The 24,065-nt window shown below is 47.8% G+C and overlaps 1 pseudogene; it reads right to left on the reverse strand.

The window, feature by feature from the left end:
* Nucleotides 1–6,774: 6,774 nt before the first annotated feature.
* LOC116575904 lies at nt 6,775–7,661 on the reverse strand (annotated as a pseudogene).
* Between the last annotated feature and the right edge of the window lie 16,404 nt (nt 7,662–24,065).

The following is a 24,065-nucleotide window of genomic DNA, read 5'->3' on the forward strand; positions in this document are numbered from 1 at the left end:
AGGCCCAGGGAGCTTGAGGGAGGTCATGGCAGAGTGAGCCCCCAGGAGGAGAGTGAGCACCGTGGGGGTCTGGTGCTCAGGCCTGCTGGGAGACCATATCCCATCCGTGCTGGTTGTGTCCCCAGGGCTGGAGGTCATCCAGTATCTACCCTTCCAGACAGCATGCTGGAAGTGACTGGCAGGGGAGAGGCACGGCTGTGCAGGAGAGCCCTCAGGCAGAGAGGAGGGGGCAGGAGCTCCCCCAGCAGCAGGTGCACTGGGGTGGACTGAGGGGGCATCAGCGGGCAGCAGTGTCTGCAGCTGGGGTCTCCACACAGGTCCCCCTCCTCAGGCTCAGCACAAGCTTGCCTGGAAGGCCTGTATTCCCAAACACAAAGTCTGGTCCAGACCCTCCCCTCAAGCCCTGACTCCCACTTCTTTGTACTCAGCTCAAGTGCAAGAAATGGCCAATAGTTGAGGTGGTGTTGGGCACAGAGACACGTGATTTTTTGGCCCACGCTGTAACATTGCTGACATTTAAAAGATCTTAGGGCTTTGATTAAAAAACGGTAGGATGCCTAGGACCCAAGACAGCTTTCTGGACACCTGTGTCTGTGCCTTGCAGCCCTCCCATCCTGCCAGCTCTGCTCAGAAGCCCTCCAGACCACAGACCCACAGTCTTGGGTCCTCAGATGGCCCAGACCATGTGCCTTCAGGCAGCGATCCAGGTGGGGCAGCAGGACACACTGCGGATTTCAACTAATCCCCCTCCTAGAAAGTGAGGGTGCTGCTGGACAAGCTATCTGAAAACAGCCAGGTCAGGGTTCCAGGAAGACACCAGAGGCACAGGAGTAAGTGAGGAGCATCTAAAAGGCAGGTAGGGACAGTGGGAATCTCCAGTGGTTTTGCCTAGGGGAAGCTCCTATCCCCCTAAACCCGCAGTGTGATGGCTCCGCTGGGGGGTGGGGGAGGGACCATGCCTGGAGGACCCGTGGCTCCACTGTCAGAAGTCGCCAACTTGCTCTGTGCACGGGTGGGGAAACCCGGCCACACCCCAAAGAATTTCTGAAAATAGCCACCATCTCGGTGGCAGCTGATCTGGGAGGTCAACCTTCCAGCTGCCTGAGGTGGGATCGAGCCACAGACCAGCCCACTGGCCAGAAGAGGCAGAAGGAGAAGCAGTTCTTCATTTCAATCGTTCCTGAGTTACAGCTTTGTTCCTATGGTTAGTACACTGTGCAAGGCCTTGAAAATGATCTCCTCATGTTCTCTGAGGAGAGGATCTTGAAAAATCTCTGGTTCATAGGTAAAATCATCCAGAATTGACCTTGGTTGGCATAGCCATGCTGGGAAAAGTATGGCGTTTCCCCCAAATACTAAAAATATCCTGTATGATCCCACTACCAGGTAGACATTTGCAGGAAATGAAGTCAGTTTCTCAAAGTGAGATTTGCACACTCTCACCCAATATCCCTAAGGAGGGGCGGCCACCCTTAGCAACAGGGCACCCTGTAGGAAATCATAGGCAGCCCTCCCCTGGACAAGGGGCTGCCCCAGGGCTGGGAGGTCTCCACAGCAGCGCATTCAATGTCCTGGATGCTAGGAAGAGACGGAGTACAGCACCAGGCCAGTGAGGGTCAGGGCACACTACCCCGAACTTGGCACCTTGGCAAATTAAATCTAGAAACTGAAAGAATTTTGCATACAGCAGAAGCAGGAGGGTCTGATCCCCAGCCGTCAGTGCTCCTTCCCTGAAGCAGGTCAAAATGCTCCCATGTGGCACTGTCTCTCCTCAGATCACAGGGAGGACCTGCTTATCACCAGAGTCAAGGAATTTAGGGCCACAAAGGCTGTAGGAACAAACCTGGTTAAACTAACCTTTATCTTCCCAGTTACTTTTTTACTGTTTACCAGCCCTAGCTCAAAACCCTGTGTCTCTCTCAATGTTTCACACATTGATTGCTTCTTTGCCCAGAACATAGATCTGTCTGCTCCAATCACCTCTGCTGGTCTCCATGTTCTTGTGAGGCTCCCACCAAAAAAATCAGTGCACTTTGCGAGCTTTTCTCCTGTTCATCTGTCTTTGTCAATTTCCAGACCCAGCCAGGTACCTTAAGAGGAGCTGAAGAAAAGTTTCCTCTCTTGCAGCTCTGGGTTGGGGTGGGGGTTGGTGGCAGGAGGTGTCAGGAAAATCCATCCCGTCTTCCTGACCTTGGTTAAAACTGCCCCCTGCTGGGAAGCAGCACAGGGCTGTGCACAGCTGGGGGAGCCAGGGAGAGGCAGGTGGAACATGTAGGAAGCTACCTGACCCCCAGCAGGGGGACATGGCCCCACTGACAAGTCCGGGGTGTGATGAAGATTATAATGGAAGCATCCTGAATATCAGACCTTCTCCCTCCACCCCAGGCTTCATTATAGCTGCTCTTGTAGTTGCTACTGTTGGCTTAGTGACTTTTCTGAACTTTGTCCAGTCTGTGTTCTTTGCTGTGTGTGGTCCCTGGATCCCTGTGCTGTTAACTTAGTGACCAGCCAGTGGCTGGGCAGAGAGGTCACCTGTGTTTCTGAGCTATGGGCTACAGATGTTGGGCCCCACAACCTCCTCCTCAGGTTCGAATAGTCTGCTTGAGTGGCTCATGGAACACAGAGAAACATGTTACGTACTAGATGACCAGTTCATTAAAAGGACAGAGCTCAGGACCAGGCAGCTGGAAGCGATGAGCAGGGCAAAGTATAGCAGAGGCTCGGAGTTCCCCTGCTCTCAGAGTGAAAGATGCCTTCACCCACCTCCAGTCTGACCTTCGTCTGTACTTCCTAACTGATGACGTCCCTCCTTTGGGCTCATCTGTTAACTCAAGTCCAAGACCCGGTGGACACCAAAATGACCCCTCAAGCAATAACCACTGCCTGCCACCAGCAATAACCCGCGTGATGGACCCCAAGACAATGATTGACCAGAAGTTTACTGACTCCTGCACCTGCCCCTGACTTTTGTCCTAGATCTTCCTTATGTAAAAGCCCAGGAGTGTTTTCAGCACCTCGAGACCATGCTAGTCCTCAGCCTTCCGGTGTCAGCTGCGCTGAAATACTTTCTTTTCCTGTGTCACCACCACTCGTCTCTCTGCCTCTGGATCTGGGACACTGTGAACAGTGCAGTGCAGCAAGTCCAATACCAGTTCTTCCTCCCCCAGGGTTCACCGCCGCTGCTCCTCTCCCTGCAGTTTTGCTGTTGGCTTAGTGACACTTAGTGACACTTCTGAACTGATTTTGTCAAACCTGTATCCCTCATCGTGTGTGGTCACAGAAGGGTCTGGTCTGTGAATGTAGTGGTCAGCTGTCGACTGGGTGAGATTTCCTTAAACATCTGGAAACTGCCCTCTTTCTAAAAAACAAAACACAACACAACAACAAAAAACCTTCTAGTCTTTGCAGATGGGGAGAAGGGCTCTGGGTGTGTGGGTGTCAGGATACACCTTCAGCACCAGCCAGGCCTCTTACCACTCTGCCTCACCTTCACTTCCTACTTGCGAGTCTGACAATCAACAGAGGGCCGAGCCTAGGGCCTTCTCAGGTCAGCCCTGAGCAGGCACCCAGCCCACACATGCAGTGTCCCAGGAGGCTCAGGAATAGGTCAGAGCTTCCAGACCCTTCTTCCCTAAAGCTCCTCATCACTCAGCCTTTCTTCCAGTAATTCTGCTTGGTTTCTATTTGCCCCAACTCTTATCCATTGCCCTAGGCGGCAGAGACTCACATATGCCTTTAAATGGTTTGAATATCGAATGGCCTCCAGTAGCCACCTCACTACTGGGAGAGTTGGTAGAAAGCAACAAGTCACAAAGGAATCCAAAGGTCTGGACTTGGTGTTTCCCTCTACTGAGATGGGGACATCTGTGAGAGAAGGTGGCCAGCTGGTAGGGGTGGTGGTGCAGGCACCTGACGTGGACAGGACAGATGGGGTAGGTGAGGCTGAGACCCTTGGGGTATGTTCCTGGCATCTAGACAGAACTGGTCTTCAAAGCTGCAGATTGATTGGAATCCTCTTCAGGCTGAGGAGGAAGATGAGGGGAGCAGAGGGGAATGAGAGGGCTTGGCTTAGACAGAGGAAGGCTGAGCCATTCCTTTGAGGGGGGAGTGGGTCATGTCCAGGCTCATGGGGACAGAACTTGAGCCCATTGTGCTACATGAAATAAGCTAGTCCCTAAACAACTGACCCTGGAGGACCCCAGTTGTGAGGGACGGAGAGCACTCCAGCTCATAGAGGTAGAAGCAGATGCTGGGTGCCAGGGCTGGGGAGGGGGAATGAGGAGTCTCATGGGTAGCAGTTCAGCTTGGGATGATGAAGAAGTGGCAGTGATGGATGGTGGTGGTGGGTGCAGAACAGTGAGTGTATTTATTGCCACTGAATTAGACCCTGAAACATGCTTAACAGTATCTGTTGTATGTCAATTACATCACAATAGGAAAAAAGTGAGTCAGGGGGACGGGGTTAGTCAGGAGGATGGGCCATCGCAAGTCCCAGGAGGGCAGGGACCCTGTATCTTCATTCTCACTCTCATGCTCTGCACTTTGTTGGTGACTGAGCTCACAGCTGGCACTCAGTGAATGCTTGCTGAGACATAGTACAGGGAGATGAGGGCACAAGTGCAGACCTACCAGTAGGCACTGAGGAATCCCAATGGGATGTGCATCCAGACTGAGTGAGTGCCCACATTTCACAAACACCGGCACAGAAATAGCCATTTAAAACCAAGGCAGGTGACCATAAGCTGTATTACAAAGCAGTAGTCATCAAGACAGTATGGTACCGGCACAAAAACAGACACATAGGTCCGTGGAACAGAAAAGAGAGCCCAGAAATAGACCCTCAACTCTATGGTCAACTAATCTTTGGCAAAGCAGGAAAGAACATCCAGTGGAAAAAAGACAGTCTCTTCAATAAATAGTGCCAGGAACACAGGACAGTCACGGGCAGAAGAATGAAGCTGGACCATTTCCTTATATGATACACAAAAATAGACTCCAAATGGATGAAAAACCTCAAGGTGAGAAAGGAATTCATCCAAATCCTTGAGGAGAACACAGGTAGCAACCTCCTTGACCTCAGCCACAGCAATTTCTTGCTAGACACATCTCCAAAGGCAAGGGAAGCAAGGGCAAAAATGAACTGGTGGGACTTCATCGATGAAGATAGAAATCTTTTGCAGAGCAAAGGAAACAGTCAACAAAACCAAAAGACAACTGACAGAATGAGAGAAGATATTTGCAAGTAATATATCAGATAAAGGGCTAGTATCCAAAATCTAGAAATAACTTATCAAACTCAACATCCACAGAACAAATAATCCAATCAAGAAATAAGCAGAAGTCATGAACAGACATTTCTCCAAAGAAGACATCCAAATGGCCAAAAGACACAAAAAAATGCTCAACATCCCTCAACATGAGGGAAATGCAAATCAAAACTATAATAAATACCACCTTCTAGCAGTTAGAATGACGAAAATTAACAAGACAGGAAACAACACGTGTTGGCGAGTTTGTGGAGAAAGGGGAACCTTCTTACCCTGTTGGTGGGAATGCAAGCTGGTGCAACCACTCTAGAAAACAGCATGAGTTTCCTCAAAAAGTTAAAAATGGAGCTGCCCTATAACCCAGCAATCACACTACTGGGTATTTACCCCAATGATACAGATGTAGTGAAAAGAAGGCCCACCTGCACCACAATGTTCATAGCAGCAATGGCCACAAGAGCCAAATTGTGGAAAGAGCCTAGATGTCCTTCAACAGATGAATGGATAAAAAGGATGTGGTTCATATATACAATGGAGTATTACTCAGCCATCAGAAAGGATGAATACCCATCATTTGTATCGACATGGATGGAACTGGAGGAGATTATGTTGAGTGAAGTAAGTCAAGCAGAGAAAGTCAATTATCCTATGATTTCACTCATATGTGGAACATAAGGTATAGAGCAGAGGACTACAGGGGAAGGGAGGGAAAACTGAATGGGAAGAAATCAGAGAAGGAGACAAACCATGAGAGACTCTGGACTCTGGGAACCAAACTGAAGGTTACAGAAGGGAGAGGGTGGGGTTATGGGGTAGCTGGGTAACAGGTATTAAGGATAGCACATGTTATGATGAGCACTGGGTTTTATACGCAACTAATGAATCACTGAGCACTACATTAAAATCTACTGATGTACTGTATGTTGACTAATGAATTTAAATTATAAAAATTAAATTAATTTTAAAAATAAAAAATAAAACCAAGGCAGAAACCATACATAACCCAGAGGACTTTGTGCTCCTGGAGGCTGAGCTAGTGGTCATGGCCAAGGCCTCTGGCAGTCAGGAGACTAGAGGTCTGAGAAGTGGCTCGGCACATCCCTGTCTCTGAAGCCCCATGGCCATGGCAAGATGTAGGAACTGGGAGGGAAGACCTGGACAGAGGCCATCATGGCTCCAAAGCTGCTGCAGGACCCCACCCAGCCCCACCAGGCGATGTCTGTCTAGAACCAGGAAGAAAACCTTTTCCCTCAATTGTTCTTTTTAGAGATGGTTGCTCAGCATTGACACAGAAAAATGCCTGACATAAAACTGGAGCCGTTCACAGCTGCAATTGACCCAGAAGTTATCAGAATGTAGTGACCACAAAGAGAGGACCTTGTGTCCCCAGGCAAGCCTCCTGTGTGTGGGTGCAGCTGGGGGCCCTGGACATGCCCGTGTGGGCAATGCTGGGCTCCGCAGTCTCCCTTGAGGGGACAGACGTAGGAACTTGCTCTGACAGCTCTGCTCAGGACAGCACCCCCTGATGGAGATGGGAGAGCCCCCATGTGTCCCAGATGTCCTGGTGATTCTTGGGCATTGTCACAAATCTCAGCTTCTTCATGAAGCGGGGCAGGGCAGCCCAGCCACCATGGGTCCCACAGGTCCTCCAGGGGACAGCCCAGGAGCCACAGGTCCCAAAGATCCTCCTGGGACAGCCCCTCATGAGTCCTGGCTGTCCTGGTGATTCTTGAGCATGGCCATGAATCTCAGCTTCTTCATGAAGGGTAGGGGGAGGGCAACCCAACCACCACAGGTCACACAGGTCCTCCGGCGATAGCACCTTGGTGGGCTTGTGGTCCAGCAGGTACCTGTTTAAGTGGCTCTCATCACACCACACAACCTTGATCCCATTGGCCAGGTTGGCCCCCATCACCTGATGATAAGCCAAGGTCAGTCAGTGAACTTCCACCACTAACCCCCCAGAAAAGTCCCCCATGTAGTAAATGTCGCCCTGGTCCCTGGGTGTGGGCCTAGGACTATAGCCGGCACTGGTAGCTGAAGTCTTCATGGGCCACCCAGTAGAAACTGGGGTGCAGGGTGCAAAGTGGGAGGACAGGATCTCCATACCCACATGATCCAGAACTTGATATCCACATCTGCACACACTAGGTCTTCCACCTCATGGAGGAAGCGCTGCTCACAAAAGCGGCTGACCATTGCCATGAGCTGCATGGACACATCCTGCCAGTGAGGGGTGCTGGGGACCTCGAGGACCACCACCCTCCAGCCCTTCCACGGCGGGGGGGTGGGGCACACAGGCCTGGCAGCCCACTGGTCAGTGATGACCTCGTAGGTGACCTTGTGTCCAACCATGATGGGCTCCTGTGCCCTCTGCAGGAACATCTCCAGGAAGACCACCTATCTACAGGGATGAGGGACAAGGTGGGAAGAAGGTCAGTGTCAGAGGCTGGTAGCAGGACCCCAAAGCTGGGGCCCATGGATGTGTGAACCTTCTTCAAGGGGGCAGGCCTTCTTTAAGCAACAGTCACTCTCCCAGCTTGTCCTAAGCAAGTGTGCTCGTGAGGCCTCCCTACCTTCTGCTCCCAGAGATGGGGTGCCATCAGCACCCCATCATACATAAGGGAGTCTGAGGCTTCAGAGGTGGGAAACCAACCCCACAGTCAGCATGCTGGAGCCAGGAATGCTCCCTTGTGCTGAACTCCCAGGCAAACCCTGAAGATGCCCTCCCCTGGCCAACCCCCTGAAGGTCCTGTCCCCACCTGCCAGGAGTGGAGCACTTTGGGGCACAGCCCTCCTCTCTGTGGCCCGCAGACTGGCTAGAATCAGCATCACTGGCCTCCTCCCCACTTTGCCTTGGGTGGGCTGTCGCTGGCCCCCACAGAGCTGTCTCCACCCCCATAGGGTCTTCTCGTGAAGGCTACTAGGGTCCATCAGTCAACCACTCTATTCCTAGGAACGGTCACCGTCGAACTCCCCCAGATCAGGAATCAGGTCCAGCCCGTGGGCAGGGAAGATGAAAGAGGACCGCTGGCAGCAGAGGGGGCTTGTTTAGGTCCCAGACGTGAATCCAAGAGTGTAAGCTTCTGGGTCCCTGGCCCCCCAGAAGCTGGAAGTCTTGTCTCTCTGAGGGGACTGTCACCAAGGGTGGTGAGCCCCTCTGAGACTGATTTTTTTTAAGGTTTTATTTATTGATTTGTCAGAGAGAGAGAGACAGCTAGAGAGGGAACACAAGCAGGGCAAATGGGAGAGGGAGAAGCATGTGCCCTGCTGAGCAGGGAGCCCAACATGGTGGGGTTTGATCCCAGGACCCCAGGATCACGACCTGAGCTGAAGGCAGATGCTTAATGACTGAGCCACCCAGGAGCCCTGAGATTGATTTTTTCACACAGGCACTAAGGCTACTTCCCTGTGCACGCCCCATACCTGGCAGCTTAGTAAATCACTCACACAGGGAAAGGGGGCACTACATTTAAATAGGCAACAAGGTCACAAACACCCAGCAGACATGAGTCAGGTCACCAAAGGGCAAGTCCAGGTCCAGCCAACGGGGGACCAAGCCAGACATGAAGCAGGGGGAGAAAAGAATGCTCCTGGCAGAGAGAATGTGAAGGCTTGGAGTCAGGCCCGAGGCACATGTGGGATGACCACACACCTGGTAGGCCCACAGGGGTGGGGGGGGGATATGGCGGGAGAGGTGAGGCTGGAGGGGATGGGCAGCTGGGGAGTGGATCACAGAGAAGCTCAAAGGTTGTGTTCTGAAAAGATCACTCTGCTGGTTACCGGAGGAGAATGGGCTCTGTACAGTGGGGGACAGGGAGACCCTAACCCTAACCCCACCCTAACCCTAATCAAACATCATGCTCAGTTTTGAGGACTGACAGCTCTACTCTGAAATCACAAACAAGTCCCTCATTGTAGCTTTCACTCCTTGCTCAGTATTGTACTGAAAGTTCTACCCAGAATAAGAAGGCAAGACATAAGCAAACCGCATGTCAAAGGAAACAGTAGAATAAGGGCTATTCAGAGACCCAGCGATGGCATCATCTTCTATAGAGAACTTCCTGCAGAATCAACAAAACATGATTACAGCCAGTTCCCTGATTCTGCAAAGTTACAGGACAAAATCTCTATACACAAAAATACCTCTTATTTGTATACACTAGCAATGAATCATCCAAAAGGGAATTTAGGAAAACACTTCCATTTTGGGGAACATCCACATTGACAAACTACTTAGGAATAGATGTAATCAAGGTGTACATCTTGTACACCAAAAATTACAAAACATTGCTGAAAGAAAGGGAAACCTAAATAAATCTGAGGACACCCCATGGTGATGAAAAGACATACTATTGATAAGATGGCAACAGTACTCAATGCAATGTGGAAATTCAATGTGTTCCCAAGAAATTTCACAAAGCCCTTTGGGAATAAATGCACAAGCTAATCATAATAATCATATGGAATTTTAAGGGACCACAAGATAACCCAAAACCATCCTGAAAAAGGAAATCAAATGTGAAAGGTCATACTTCCAAAGTTCAAATCTTAATACAAAGCACCAGTAAATAAATAAATTTAATTAATTAATAAATAAATAAAACATTGTGACTGTGACAAAGTTTTATCATAAAGGTACGCTTACACCCTGAAAACAAATACAATATATGTTAATTAATTGAATTTAAATTTTAAAAATTTTAAATAAATAACATAAAATAAAATTTTAAAATATGCATACAGATCAGTGGGATTTAACTGACAGCCCAGAAATAAACCCCTTCATCTATGGTCCAGTGAATTTTGACAGGGTGGACAGCATTACACTCGGGGGACAGAATGGTCTTTTCAACAAAGCGTGCTAAACAATTGGCCATCCATGTACAAAGGAATGGAACTGGACCCTTACCTCACAGCATATATCAACATTAATTCAAAATAAATTAAAGTCTTACATGTAAGAAGTAAAGTTATAAACTCAAGAAGAAACAAATGGGGATAAATCTCCATAAACTTGGATTTAGCAATGCTTTCATATCTGACACCACAGCATAAGAAGGGAAAGGAAAAAAAATAGATAATATAATATCCTCAAAATTAAAAATCTGGGGGCACCGGGGTGGCTCAGTTGGTTAAGCAACTGCCTTTAGCTCAGGTCATGATCCCAGAGTCTCGGGACCAAGTCCCACATCGGGATCCCACCTCCAGGAGTCTGCTTCTTCCTCTGACCTTCTCCCCTCTCACACTCTCTCTCACTATCTCTTTCTCAAAAATAAATAAATTAAAAAAATTTTAAATTTTTTTATTTTAAAAAAAATTAAAAAAAATTTTTTTAAAGATTTTTAAAAATCTGTCCTGGGCACCTGGGTGTCTCAGTTGGTTAACCATCTCACTCTTAATTTTGGCTCAGATAATGATCTCAGGGTTGTGAGATCGAGCCCCAAGTCAGGCTCCACACTGAGTGTGGGCCCTGCTTAAGATTCTCTTTCCTTCTCCCTCTGCACCTGTCTACTCGCACACTCTCTCTCACTCACTTTTTAAAAAGAAATTTAAAATTAAAAAAATCTATGTGCATCAGAAGACAACTATCCAGAAAGTGAAAAGACAGCCCACAGAATGGAAGGAAATATCTGTACATTATTTATCTAATAAGAGGCTGTTGCCCAGAATATGTAAAGAGCTTTTACAACTCCTCAACAAAAAGACAACCCCATTTTTAAAATGGACAAAGGACTTGTCTAGATCCTTCTCCAGAGAAATCATACAAATGGTGAATAGCACATGAATAGATGTTAAACATCATTAGTCTTTATGGAAATGAAGTTTTAAACGAGTTAGATGTCCTTTTACACAAGTAGAATCACTATGATCAAGAAAACTAAAAATAACAAAAGATCTTGAGAAACTGAAACCCTTAAACCTTGCTTGTGAAAAATGGTGCAGTCTTCTTATAAAATAATTCGGCATTTACTCAAATAGATCAAAGCAGAATTACCATATGGTTCAACAATTGTGCTCCTAGATATATATCCCCCAAATTGAAAACACTGGTTGAAACAAACAAATAGAAATGTACAGGAACATTCCTAGCAGCAGGGTTCACAAGAGGCAAAACCCAGAAACTATGCAAATGTCCATCCACGGGGAAAAGAATAAACAAAATGAGGTAGATCCATAAATGGCCATCTCGTTCTGCCCTATGAAGGAATGAAATAAAATGGTTCATTTGTGGGGGAAAAATATGGTGCTTCCTTAAAATACTAAACACAGAATTCCACTGCAGTCTATATGTCCCCCAAAATTGAAAGTAGAAGGACCCTTATTCAGAGCAGCATTTCTCACAATAGCCAAAAGGTGGAAAGAACCCAATTGTCTACTGACAGATGAACAGATACACAAAATGTGGTTTATGCACATGGAACACGATTCAGCCTTAAAAACGAAGGGAGTTCTGACACAGATTGAACCTGGAAGTCATTATGCTGAGTGAAATCAGCCAGTCGTGGAAGGACAGATACTGTATGATTCCACTTGGGTGATGCGTCTGGGACACAAAGTTGGATGTGGCTGCAGGGGGCCGCGGGGAAAGGACAATGGGGAGTTGGTGTTTCATGTGTACTGGCTCCCTTGGGGAGAATGAAAAAGTTCTGGAGGATGATGTACAACCATGGAAACTCAGCTAAGGCCAGAGAACTGTGTACCTGAAGTGTTTTAAGGGATCAATGTTCTTAGGTTCAGTCACCGTGAAAAAGTGAATGAAGGACTGATACATGTCACAACATGGACGGACACTGAAAACTGCCCCAGTGACATAAGCCATATAGAATCCCACTCAGACTGGAGCTGTCTATGCTCCTTAAGTCTATCAAGGTTACCCAAATAAGGGAAAGTCCTGGCAGAAGTTCCAGGATGAACGGATGAATGGAGAAGACATCTCAGACCGACTGGCCGGTGGTGACAGCTGAAGTGGGCCTGTGGTCTGGGTTCAAATGTGGGAACCATCATGATTTCCTCACTTGGGGTTACCTGGTGGTTCCGTGGGACAGCATCCCTGTTTGGGGTAAAATGCACTGAAGTAGCCCATGTGACATGGAAAATGTGGTAAAGAAATGACAGCTGGGGGGTCTGAGTGTGGAGATACAGCGTATTCGTGCAGCTGTGAGAAGTTACAGCAGATTTGAAATCACCGCAGAGTAAATGACTCTTTCAAACATCCCTGTTAGCACGTCACAGAATCAGAGAGGACGTCTGACTTTGGGGTGGAGGCCAAGCCCTCCCAGATCCAGTTCACCCACCATGGAGAGGCCACTCACCCTTGGAGGAGGCCACATGTTAGCAGGAGACTCGTGGGAGGATTAAATCAGGCGCCCCCATGCCTCCGGGGAAGTAGAAGCAGTGGGATTTGAAATTCCAGTTCTCCACACGCTCCACCACAAGCTGGTTAGAGCTGTGCAAATGCAGGAAGGGAAGCCTCACTAAAGTGGACTTGGGACCCCAGATGGGGACGCTGGAAGGGGGCCCCAGGCACTCAGTGCCCATTGCAGACCCCACATTACAGTCCCCCATGGGAGAGACTAATCCATTCCAGGCCCTGCAGGGGAAGCGGGAGGGTCCATCTCCTATAAGAAATCACCATCCCTACAGCTCAACCTGTGAGAATCCTCCATCACCTTGAACCCCTGCCTTTCTCCAGGGGACTTTCCTTCCAAGCAACCCTCCCAACTTCTTCCTCCTCCTCCAGGAAATAATGGTCCCCTCCTTTGTTTCTTGCACTTGCCTGTGATGTGACCGTAGCTTGCTCAGCCCAGATTGCCATTCTCTGCTCTTCCCCAATAAACCCATTTTACTGGTCAAATGACTGGTCATTTGAATTCAGGGTGAACGGAACTAATAAACTCAAGAAACTTGCAAGAAACAAAATCAATACATACAAATCAATTGCATTCCTATGTGCTCGGAGGGAACCACCAGAGCGAGGCTATGGAGAACAATCTCATTTACAATTGCATCCAAAGGAACAAGACAGCTAGGAGTCCCCTGAACCAAGGAGGGGACTGATCTGTCCACTGACAGCTGTGACACACTGATGACAGACATGGAGGGAGACCCAGGAAGACCGGAAAACACTCTGTGCTCAGGGAAGAACCAACACTGGGAAAATACCTACTCTCCCCAAAGCTGTCTAGAGTCTTCATTGTTGAACCCGAACTTCCAGGCACCAGAACAACCCTGAAATGGGTGTGGACGCGGAAGGACCCTGCAGGGCCGAGGCGTGGAGAGCATGAGCACCGAGCACCGCGGCCGCTCCCTGACTGCAGACTGAGGAGCCCCAGGAACCAAATCTGTGTCCGCACAAACACAAACCTGGGACCCAAAGCACGCATCCAAGTACAGATAGGGGAGACGCTGCACACAGCACCACGGGAGGCCACGTCACCACACGCAGAACCACGGAAGCCCCAGTGTCTACACAGCGCACCCTTCCTCCATGGGGTCCTGAGAACACGCTCCCCTCACCAGTCTTCACCTTCTCCTCCAGAGGCCAGTCCTGAAGGGGCTAAACACCCGTCAGTGTGCATGCGGCCCCACATCCTTCACAGCCGGTCCTGTCAGTGTGGGTGTGGACCCACATCTTCCCCAGCTTGTCCTGGTAGCGTGGGAGCCCCACATCCTCCAGAAGTCTCCAGAGCAGATCCTGAGGAGGCCGGGCTCCTGTCCCAGCGGCAGCTGCACAGGCCCCGCTCGGGGCGGGAGCTGGGGTGTCATGCGCCCTCTGCAGGCAGGGGAGGCAAGTGCAGGACGAGGGAAGCTCATCCTTCAGTGGAAGCACCTGCTCCTTCCCATGGTCCAGCTGATGCCATTTCATTCTGGAAATTCAAGCAGCATGGAGCCCAATATTCCCCGACTTCTCCAAAATTAGCTAAGGAACAATGAATTTGAAACAATACGGAATGACAACAGTCCCTGACCCAAAATGTGGCACCAAATATGACCCTGGCCCTGATGTGGACACACACTCTGACCTCCGCTTGCTCTCAAGTTTGGCCCTAGCCCCTAACACAAACAGTGTTCACAAGAATCAAAAGGTAGAAACTGCAGATACCCATCAGTGGCGAATGCATATGCAAAGAGTGGTAAAGGTTTTGAATTTGGGTTCAGGTTCAGGTTTCAATCAAAGTTCTGGATCAGACTTTGGGTTTAGGGTCAGGGTGAGGATTTACAGTGAGGGGCAAGGGAACAGTTAGAGTTAAGGGCTTTAGGCTTATGATTTAGGGTTTAAGACTCAGGGCTTCTGGGATAAAGTTCAAGGTCAAATTTGGGGTTTGGGTTCAGGGTTCATAACTCAGAGTTCTGGTTTAGGGTTTGGCTTCGTGGTTCAGGGCATGGATCCAGGGCTCAGGTTCAGAGTCCAAGCTTCAGGTTTAATTTCAGGCTTGGGATTCAGGGTTCCAGTTTGGGTTTTAAGGTCAGGAGCATTCAAGTTAGGAGTTAAGGTTAGGTTTAGGGATGACACATTTTCTTCATAGACACAAAATTTCTATCTGAAGTTTCTAAATCTGAAATGTGTTTCGTCTGGGTGTCAGGAGCTAGTTTAGAATTTAAGATCTCAGTAACTCCCTGTCGACAGCATTCTGATCCTAGGGTCTCCCAGTTACCCACAATTCACTTTTGTCTTGGCTCCAAACAAACCCTTGGCAGAGAAGGAGAAGCTGCTGTCGAGGTTGGGATGGCTTCACAATGGTAGAGGTGTGAAGCCAAATATTGCAGAACTGTTCATGGAAAATGAAACAGGAGACAAATAACTGGTCAACTCCTGATCCTTCCACAATAAGAAAGACCAAGTTTCCAATAGAATCTGGAATAGTGTTCCCTAGTAAGGCATATGGTACTCTTTACCAGTACCAAAAGAGGGCCCCCTCCCCTGGCTTAAACTAAGAATCTCAGCAGGATACTTCTTACTTTGTATCAAAAATAAAATTTTACTATTGGCTGTTGCAGTGTACAGTTTGTGGAAGCACTGACATTTTCTTTTCTCAAATCCTCATCAACACAGGGGTAAAATGCAAGCAACGTTGTAATGCACTGCTCATTGGAATACCAAGTACAAGGAGGGCTATTAGAAGTAACAAAAAAGTATCCAATATGAAACTCAGAAAAAGCACCCTTTATGGGTACATAATGGGGATCCCTAACCATAAGATCTAACCTCTCATCCTATGGAATTCATCCATAAAAATTATCAATAGCAATAGCCTGCTGACCACTGGAACCACCTCACCATTGATCTCTAGGCTTGTAATACACACTCCAAGCGCTAGAGACACACTTGTCAGCAGCAGAACACGACTTGTCCACTCCTGGTGGACCAGCTTTTACAGTGAAGCCAAAAATCCCCCTCCTTGGAAATCCCAGCCATTAGGACACAGTCACAGAAACCACACCCAGAACAATAAAGGACAGCCATCTCTTGAAGCGGTTGCTGCAGATCGCCCTCACTCCCACCAAGTAGCTGTACAGCGGCCTCCACAGCTGTCCTCTTCCCGGGATTGCACAGGGCACCGCATTCTCCCAATGTTCCACCCTCAGAAGAAAACCGTGACTGTCCTCATCAGTCCTGTGTGCAGGCTCACCGTGAGCCCTGTGAAAGCCAGACACCTTCTTGAGGGCACTCAGCCTCTCATGCCTATCCTAGCAGATGGAGGGTGCTGCTCTCCCCAACTTCCATATCAACTAGAGAACACTTGAAATGAGTTCGCCATACTCCATGCAAAAGGCATATTCTTTATCTGCAAAATGATGGACGGTGTAATACCATGGATTCCCCGTACCTTCTTGAAGCTAGGTAAGTTGGAGCTACAGCTGGCCAGAACTATTATCCCCAATTCCCTACACACACACCCTTCCCTTGTGCACTCCAGACCAGTTTCCATCCGCCTTGCTCATTCTCAGCCATTGTCTCTGCAGAGCAGTACAGTAGTACCGAGGTGCTGAGACTGAGGTGCTAGGTGCTAAGCAAGCACCTTGGACCCACTTACTATCAGAAATTAATATTTATTTTGTTAACAGATGCATCCCAGATCTTGCTACCATGGAATTAGAAAAGTCATTACTACAGAGGTCCTAACAACCAGTCAGTCTCCATGGCTTCACTCCCTAGCTCCAGGGATTAGCTCATCCATGGGCATGTGACCTGGCCCCAGCCAATGAGGTGGCAGGAACCTTGGGTCCCAGCCTGCAGAGCCAAGCATGGGGTGGACCACCCAGGCCAGGGGCTTTTCGATCATGACTGCAGAAGAGGCTTGGCCAGGACTGTGCCAGTGCCACAGAGGGCCCATGAAGCCAGGTGCTCCATAACATTGCTGATGGCTGAATTGGACTCATCCTAAAGCCCACACTTGCTAGATCCTCTGCTTACTCATGAGAACCCTACATGTGCTCATGGTCTTGGCCTGAACAAGATACACCCACCAGGCAATGGGGACATACTCAGCCAAACAATACCTACATGGAATTCAAGCACAGACAACCTGTTTTGGGAAGCTCAAGGCCTGCAGAGAAAGGCAGGGGAATTCCTGAGGCCTTAATTATTGGCCAATCTCACTATCATCTTTTTTTTTTTCCTTTCAGGTGGAGGGGCCAGGGTCAGGCCGGATAGATCCCAGTGTGCTCCCAGTCTGCCACTGGAAAAGAAGAGCCCTCTCCCCCATCATCCCTCATGTTGCACATCTGGGGTGTGGGAAACTAGCACGCATGGGCCAAATGGGACTGCCCCTTGTCTTCTGTCAATCACGTGTGGCTGGGACAATCACGTGTGCACGGTCTGTGGCTGCTTTCAAGCCACAGTGTAAGAGTGGAGACCTGGTCAGAGAGACCACATGGACTGCAACACCTAACAGAAAATCTTTACCGAAGCCTTTACAGAAAAGTGTGCTGATCCCTGGTCTCAAAGATCCTAGGATCATGTCACTTCCTTGAGTAGAACATAGTGCTTCTGGGTCAAATCTAGTTTCCTCACCCCCAGAGGCAAGGACTTCCAAAGCCAGAACTCCATCTCCATCCTCCTCTACTGACACCTTGAATGGCACGTCCACGTGTCTGCAGCCCAACGGGGATTCACTGTCGTTTACAGGGTAGTGAAGCTCAGAGATGGAGGTGTAAGTATGAACTTGTGAGTGTGAGCGTGTGTTTCCTCTTTGTTAGCCACAGTGTGCAAGGAGAATACAGTACAGTAGTATGCTTTCTGTCCCACAGGAACGTCCACACAGTGCTTCCATAATGATCTCAGAAGGAAGCCCCCTTCATAGAACAAACTTCATCAGGGAGGACTCCCAGACCGCTTGTCCTGGGTACTAGGTTCCAGGGAGGCTAGGAGCACACAGAGGGACAGAGACTCCTCCGCCCATCAGAGTTTTGAAGGATGCTTGCTTGTCCAGGACAAAAGATCCCCAAACCATTCATCCACCTGTCATGCAGCCAGGCGTCTGTGAGAGAGATCTACTCCAAGCAGAAAGGAGGATTGAGAGGCAACAAATGAAAGCCTTGTGTGGCAAGTGCCATGACAGAGGACACTCAGGAGGACTGGGGATATGTAGAGTTGGCCAGACCGGGAGGCGGGGGGACCAGGGGTGCTCCAGGAGGGTGTCACAGTTCTTCCCTTCTGTGGCTACATGTGTAAGGGTGACCAGTGTCAGCTCAGAGAAATGACAGGGCAGGAAAGGGGCAGTGTCCCTAAACTCTCTTCCAAAAGGCAGAAGTTCAGTAACGAGATTTCTTTCAGTACAATTTCATTTCACATGTATCTATGAGTCCCTAAAGCTGATGGTTTAGAACACAAAGTACGTAGTTTGCCATTGCTTTCAAGCCTGAGGTGCTGGGGGCAGAGCACACTGGATATTTCTTTTTGTTACTTTCAGAGTATGATGACTTTTCCCACCTTTTCCCACAGGGAACAAAGACAACACAGATCTATGCTTTGAAATGTCAACAGAAATCTGCAAACCCAAGTTCTCACAGGAGCTAAAGGTTCAGGACCAGGGTGACAGAAAGGGGAGGCAGATAGCAAGGAACCAAAAGAACACACCAGGTGCATGGGAGCTGGCCCACTTCTCTGTCAGAAGCAAGCCAGGCCTGACGGGAGGGAGTCCCACCTGCACCTGGTCCGTCTGTTTGCTGCCCTTGAGCAGAGCAGAGGATGTGCAGAGCTGGGTGTGGGTGTCCGGGGAGAGATGGGCAGCTGGCCACAGCTGCTACCCGCCAAGTACCTGTAGGACCAGCTCCTGGTCCTCAGCTAAGATGAAACAATAATTATGTTTAGTTGCCTATTTCCCAGGATAGGTAATGTGCTCAATGCTTTCGTGACTATATCCTCTCCCATTTTATTTAAAAACACTTTAGGCTGGTAAGATGGACTTACAAAAAGCTGTTCACAGTTGATGTATGCAACTTGACCCTGACCCTAACCCTAATATCTAGTTAAGATATACTCGATTTAGAATATCGCTCATAAAGTAGAGGATGGTTTTTAGGAGCTGTGGAATTCAGGGACCAAGCTTCTGTCTTACTCTCCCTTGAATCTGCTAAGTTGGAACACACTGGGCCACGTGCTATTTGGAGAGTGGCCACATGGGGACAACAGTGAGTAAACACTGGAGCAAACCCAATTCTTCCTTCATCCTGTCAAACCTTGTTCATTCAATATTTGCAGATCATTTCACAGATTATGAAAACCCAAAGTCATTCTTTCAACTTGTTAAAATAGATGTTTTCAAAATCTCGGAGTTGGTGAGCAGAGGAAGGCCCAGGGGCCTGGGAAAAGGCTATTACTATTGACTCTATTCAGGTGTACTTAGGAAACAAGGGTGACTTCTATTCCACTTCTTCAGGAAGAATTTGTGTCAACTAACAGCCCTGGATCCACACAAAATAGTGTAACTCAGAGGAAACAAAAGACGAATCAACAGCTTCCAGAAGGAGGGAAGGAGTCACACCCTGGAACCGAGAAGACAGACCATGGAGGCTCTGCTCAGGCCCATATGCAGTCTGTAAATCCTCTGGAGCTAGAATGCCCCAGTGCCCCTGGGGGTCGTGGGTCAGGCAGAGAGCACACCCTGATGCTACACTGCTGGAACCCATGACAAGCCTCCTGGTCTCTTCCTCCATGAGACACCCTCTACCCCCTACGACTTCAACCTGCTTCTTGGAACTCCCATTCCCCTTTCTGACCCCATCACTCACTTTTCCCATCACTGCCATCGTATAGAGTCCATTTAACTACTTACTCTTCTGTCATTTAAATGGTTTTTGGGTCATGTTTGCTGTGCAATGATACTTTGTATCATCTACCCTGATGTAGAATGACCTGTCGCATGGCATGACTTCACTGTGGACTCCGAGTGCCTTCACAGTGTCACGGGGGTAGTGTCCTGGGCAAGGTCCTCACTAAGCCAGCTTGGTGGTTGCAGTGAAGGCCTGAGCCAGGCACTGCTATTTGTGTGCAAGTAAGGCAGCCCAGCCAAAACTTTGGTTTGGGTTCAGAATTGCTCATGGCCCCTCATCCACATCAGATGGCCTGGGGCACATCCTGAAGACACTTGCTAGTCCAGTGTTGCCAGAGAATTTCCATGGAATGGCCATTGTGTCCAATGAGGGAACTCCATAGAAACAGGGAGGATGGGGGTCAGAACTCCTGAGATAGAATCCATCTTGGAGACTGCCCAGAATTTCCTAGGAGTTCATTCCATAGTCTTGAATGAATCAATTAATCTAAAAACGTTTCCTAATTTTAGAAATGATGAGCCTAATGCTCTGAGAAACTGTCTTTCCTAAGTCATGTTGGAAATCAGCGAAAGAGACAGGCTGAGATGAGGGATGGCCTCCAGCAGGATCCCTCAGAGTGACTTTAGCTAGAGCTGCAGTCACCCATTTATCTTTCCTAAACTCCTGGACTCTCATGGGACTCTTCATGGGACATATTCTGGGAACAAAGGTCATGTCAGTGCCACAGAAACCTCTGACACTGGTTGTGATGTCAATGGAGTCAGTCCTAAGCCATAGGCCATCTCAGAGTTTGTCTGCAAAGACATTGTTGGTGGGAAACCCACATGCTGACAGAGGGTGGAGGAAGATGGGAAGAGCCAGGGAAAGAGGTGGTGCTCACATCACATCTGGCCCCAGATGACATGGTGGTGTCCAGCAGGACCAGCTCCCCAAAGGCCCCCCAGCCCGTTCACAGAACTCACCCCTAAGGTTTGAAGCTGAGCTTCATACATGGGTCCAGAGCGCTCCAGCCAGCTCAGGGAAGCATGACACAGGATGTAATAAAGCCACAGCCTTGATAGATTTATATTCATGGAGCAGTAGATTTCTCCAAATATATTCTGAAATGGTAAAAAAAAAAAATTCACTGATAAATCATGGATATTTTTGATTAACCAGAAAGTCATACTTATTCAATTAATAAATATTTATGGAGTATCTACTTAGTTCAAATGTATAGCAAAGAGCATGCAAAGAGCATGGGATGGAATCACTGTATCAATGATAGGAAAGAATGCAGACTAAGGGCTAAGAGAACCATCCTATTCAGAGAGGCCCGTTAAGGAAGCCCACTGAGAAGATGCTTTTCGGTCAAGACCAGAAAGACAGAGCAAGAGAATCCATCTGGGAGAAGAGTGACAAAGTAACTCGATTTTTAATTATTTTGACCATAAAACATAAATGTCAAGAATGTCTTTAAGTGTTGCTTTGGGACATTTGGTTCTTCTCTGTAACAATTTGGGTTACATGCTAACTTTTACTCACTGTAAAATACTCTAAGAAAATGTCTTGTTTAAGTATGGACAACTTGTATTAAAAGGCAAATAAATTAGCCCTGGCAAACCCCTAAACCTATCCCTACCTCTACCCCCAACCCTAACCCGTGACCCTAAACTCTGACCCTAAACCTGACTCCAACCCTGACCCTAGGTTGGGCTCAGAGGGGTCTGTCCCCAGAGGCCTGGTGCCAAAGTCTGAGGGACTGGGAACACCTGAGAAATTCCGGAGGACTCTGCCTGCCACCCAGAAGGAAACCATGCCATTTGGAACTCCAGAAATGGTACAGAGCAGGAGAAATTTGCATGTCCAGTGAGGCCACCCCCACATTCAGTGGCCCACTGGACACAGTCCTGGAGCCTGACACTCACCCTGACCCTCAACCCAGACCTCTGGGAGTTTTGCACACAGCTGGCAGATTAAACCTGCCATGATCTTAGACCCTAACCCTAACCCTAGGTTGGCTTTTTAAAGGACCACACCCAGAAACCTGGCTCCAAGTCCCCAAGGGATGGGGACACCTGAGTGAAGCAGAGGGCTCATCCTACAACAAAGTAAAAAATCATAACTTTTGGAACTCCAGAAGGGATTTGGAGCAGGAGAAATCTGAACAAAATCTTGAACCAATCCCTGCTTATTTATACTTTCATACCAGACTGAATGGAAAGCCTGAGCCTGATACTCTCCTTAACTCTAGCCCTCAATTCAGATGTCCTAGAGGTCTCCATACCTAAGCAGATCACACCTTCCATGCTCTTGGGACTACCCCTATCCTACCCTAAGACATAGGTGAAAACATGAATACACCTTTCTACCAAAAGGACATACAAGCAACCAAGAGACACATGAAAAACTGCTCCACACCACTAGGCATCAGGGAAATACAAATAAAACCACAATGAAATACCGCCTTACAAAAGCTGGCATGTCTAAACATGTCTAAAATTATCAAGGCAGGGAACAACAAATATTGGTGAGGATGGTCAAAGGGAACACTCTTTCACTGCTGGTGGGAATGCAGGCTCGTACAGCCACTCTGCCAAATGTTATCCAGTTTCTCCAAGAACTTAAAAATAGAGCTACCCTATGACCCAGGAACTCACTATTAGGTATTTACCCCAAAGGTAGAGATTGAGTGAAAAGTAGTGGCATCTCCCCCTCCCCCCACCTCCAATGTTCATTGCAGTGATATCCACTCTAGCCAAACTATGGTAAGAGTGCAGATGTCCATGGACAGAAGAATACATAAAGAAGATGTGGTTCATATTTACAACGGAATATTATTCAGCCATCAGAGAGGATGAAGACTAACCATCACATCCACCTGAATGGAACTGGAGGGTATTATGCTGAGTGAAATAAGTCTATCAGAGAGAGACAGTTGACACATGGGTTCACTCATATGTGAAATGGAAGAAACACCACAGAGGATCACAGGGAAAGGAGGGGAAACTGAATGGAAAGTCATCAGAGAGGGAGAAAAAACACGAGACTCTTCATTACAGAAACTAACTGAGGATTCCTGGAGGAGAGGTGGATAGGGGATGGGGTAACTGGGTGGTGGGCACTAAGGAAGGCACATGATGTAATGAGCACTGGGTGTTATACCTGATCTATTATTGAATACTATGTCTGAAACTAATGATGTACTATAAGTTGGCTCATTGATTTTAAGTTAAACAAAATGAACTCAAGCAAACACTCCTAAAAATTTGTATGGAACCACCAAAGATACTGAACAGCCAACACAATGTTGAGAAGAGAAACAAAGCTGGAGGAGTTACAATTCCAGATTTGAAATTATACTGCAAAGATGTAGTCATCCTGGGGTACCTGGATGGCTCAGTGGGTTAAGCCTCTGTCTTCAGCTCAAGTCATGATCTCAGGGTTCTGGGATTGAGCCCCACATCAGGCTCTCTGCTCAGCAGGGAGCCTGCTTCCCCCACTCTCTCTGCCTGCCTCTCTGCCTACTTGTGATTTCTCTGTCAAATAAATAAATAAAATCTTTAAAAAATAATAATAATTTAAGAAGTTCTCTATTTTAAAAAAAAGAGAGAGAGTTAGTCATCTCTTTTTGTGCCAGTATGGTCCTAGCACAAAAATACACACAGTGACCAAGAGAACAGGATAGAAGATAAGATATAAACCCACAATAGAGTGGCCAATTAATCTTTCACAAAGCAGACAAGAATATTGAAAAGAAAAGGACAGTCTCTACAACAAAGGGTGCTGGGAAAACTGGACATCTATGCACAGGAGAATGCAATTACTCTGCTTCCTTATACCATACAGACACATAAATGCAAAACAGTTTTAAGACCTCAATGGAAGACTTGAAACCATAAAAATCCTACAAGAGGTCACAGACAGTACCTTCTTGACATGGATCAAAGCAACATTTTTCTAGACTGTCTCCTGAGGCAAAGGAAATAAAAGCAAAAATAAACTACTGGGACTACATCAAAATAGAAAGTTTCCACATTCCACAAAAAGTTCCATTTGAGGGACGCCTGGGTGGCTCAGTTGGTTGAGCAGCTGCCTTCTGCTCAGGTCATGATGCCAGCATCCTGGGATCGAGTCCCACATCGGGCTCCTTGCTCAGCAGGGATCCTGCTTCTCCCTCTGCCTCTGCCTGCCTGTGCTCGCTCTCTCACTCTCTCTCTCTCTCTCTGACAAATAAATAAATAAATAAAATCTTTAAAAAAAAAGTTCTATTTGGAGAAATAATAAAAATAAGACAACCACTGAAAAGGAGAAGGTACCTACAAATATGCCATGCAGTAAAGGGATCGTGCCGGAAATAAATGGATGGATACAACTCAACACCCAAAAAACAAATAATCAAGTTAAAAAATACTCAGAAGACACGAACAGATATTTCTCCAGAGAAGAAATACAGATGGCCAATGGTCCCATGAAAAGATATTCACCATCACCCAAGCTCAGAAAAATGCAAATCAGAAGCATAATGAGATATTAGGA

The sequence above is a fragment of the Mustela erminea genome, chromosome 17 (assembly GCF_009829155.1).
Source record: "Mustela erminea isolate mMusErm1 chromosome 17, mMusErm1.Pri, whole genome shotgun sequence".
NCBI lineage: Eukaryota > Metazoa > Chordata > Mammalia > Carnivora > Mustelidae > Mustela > Mustela erminea.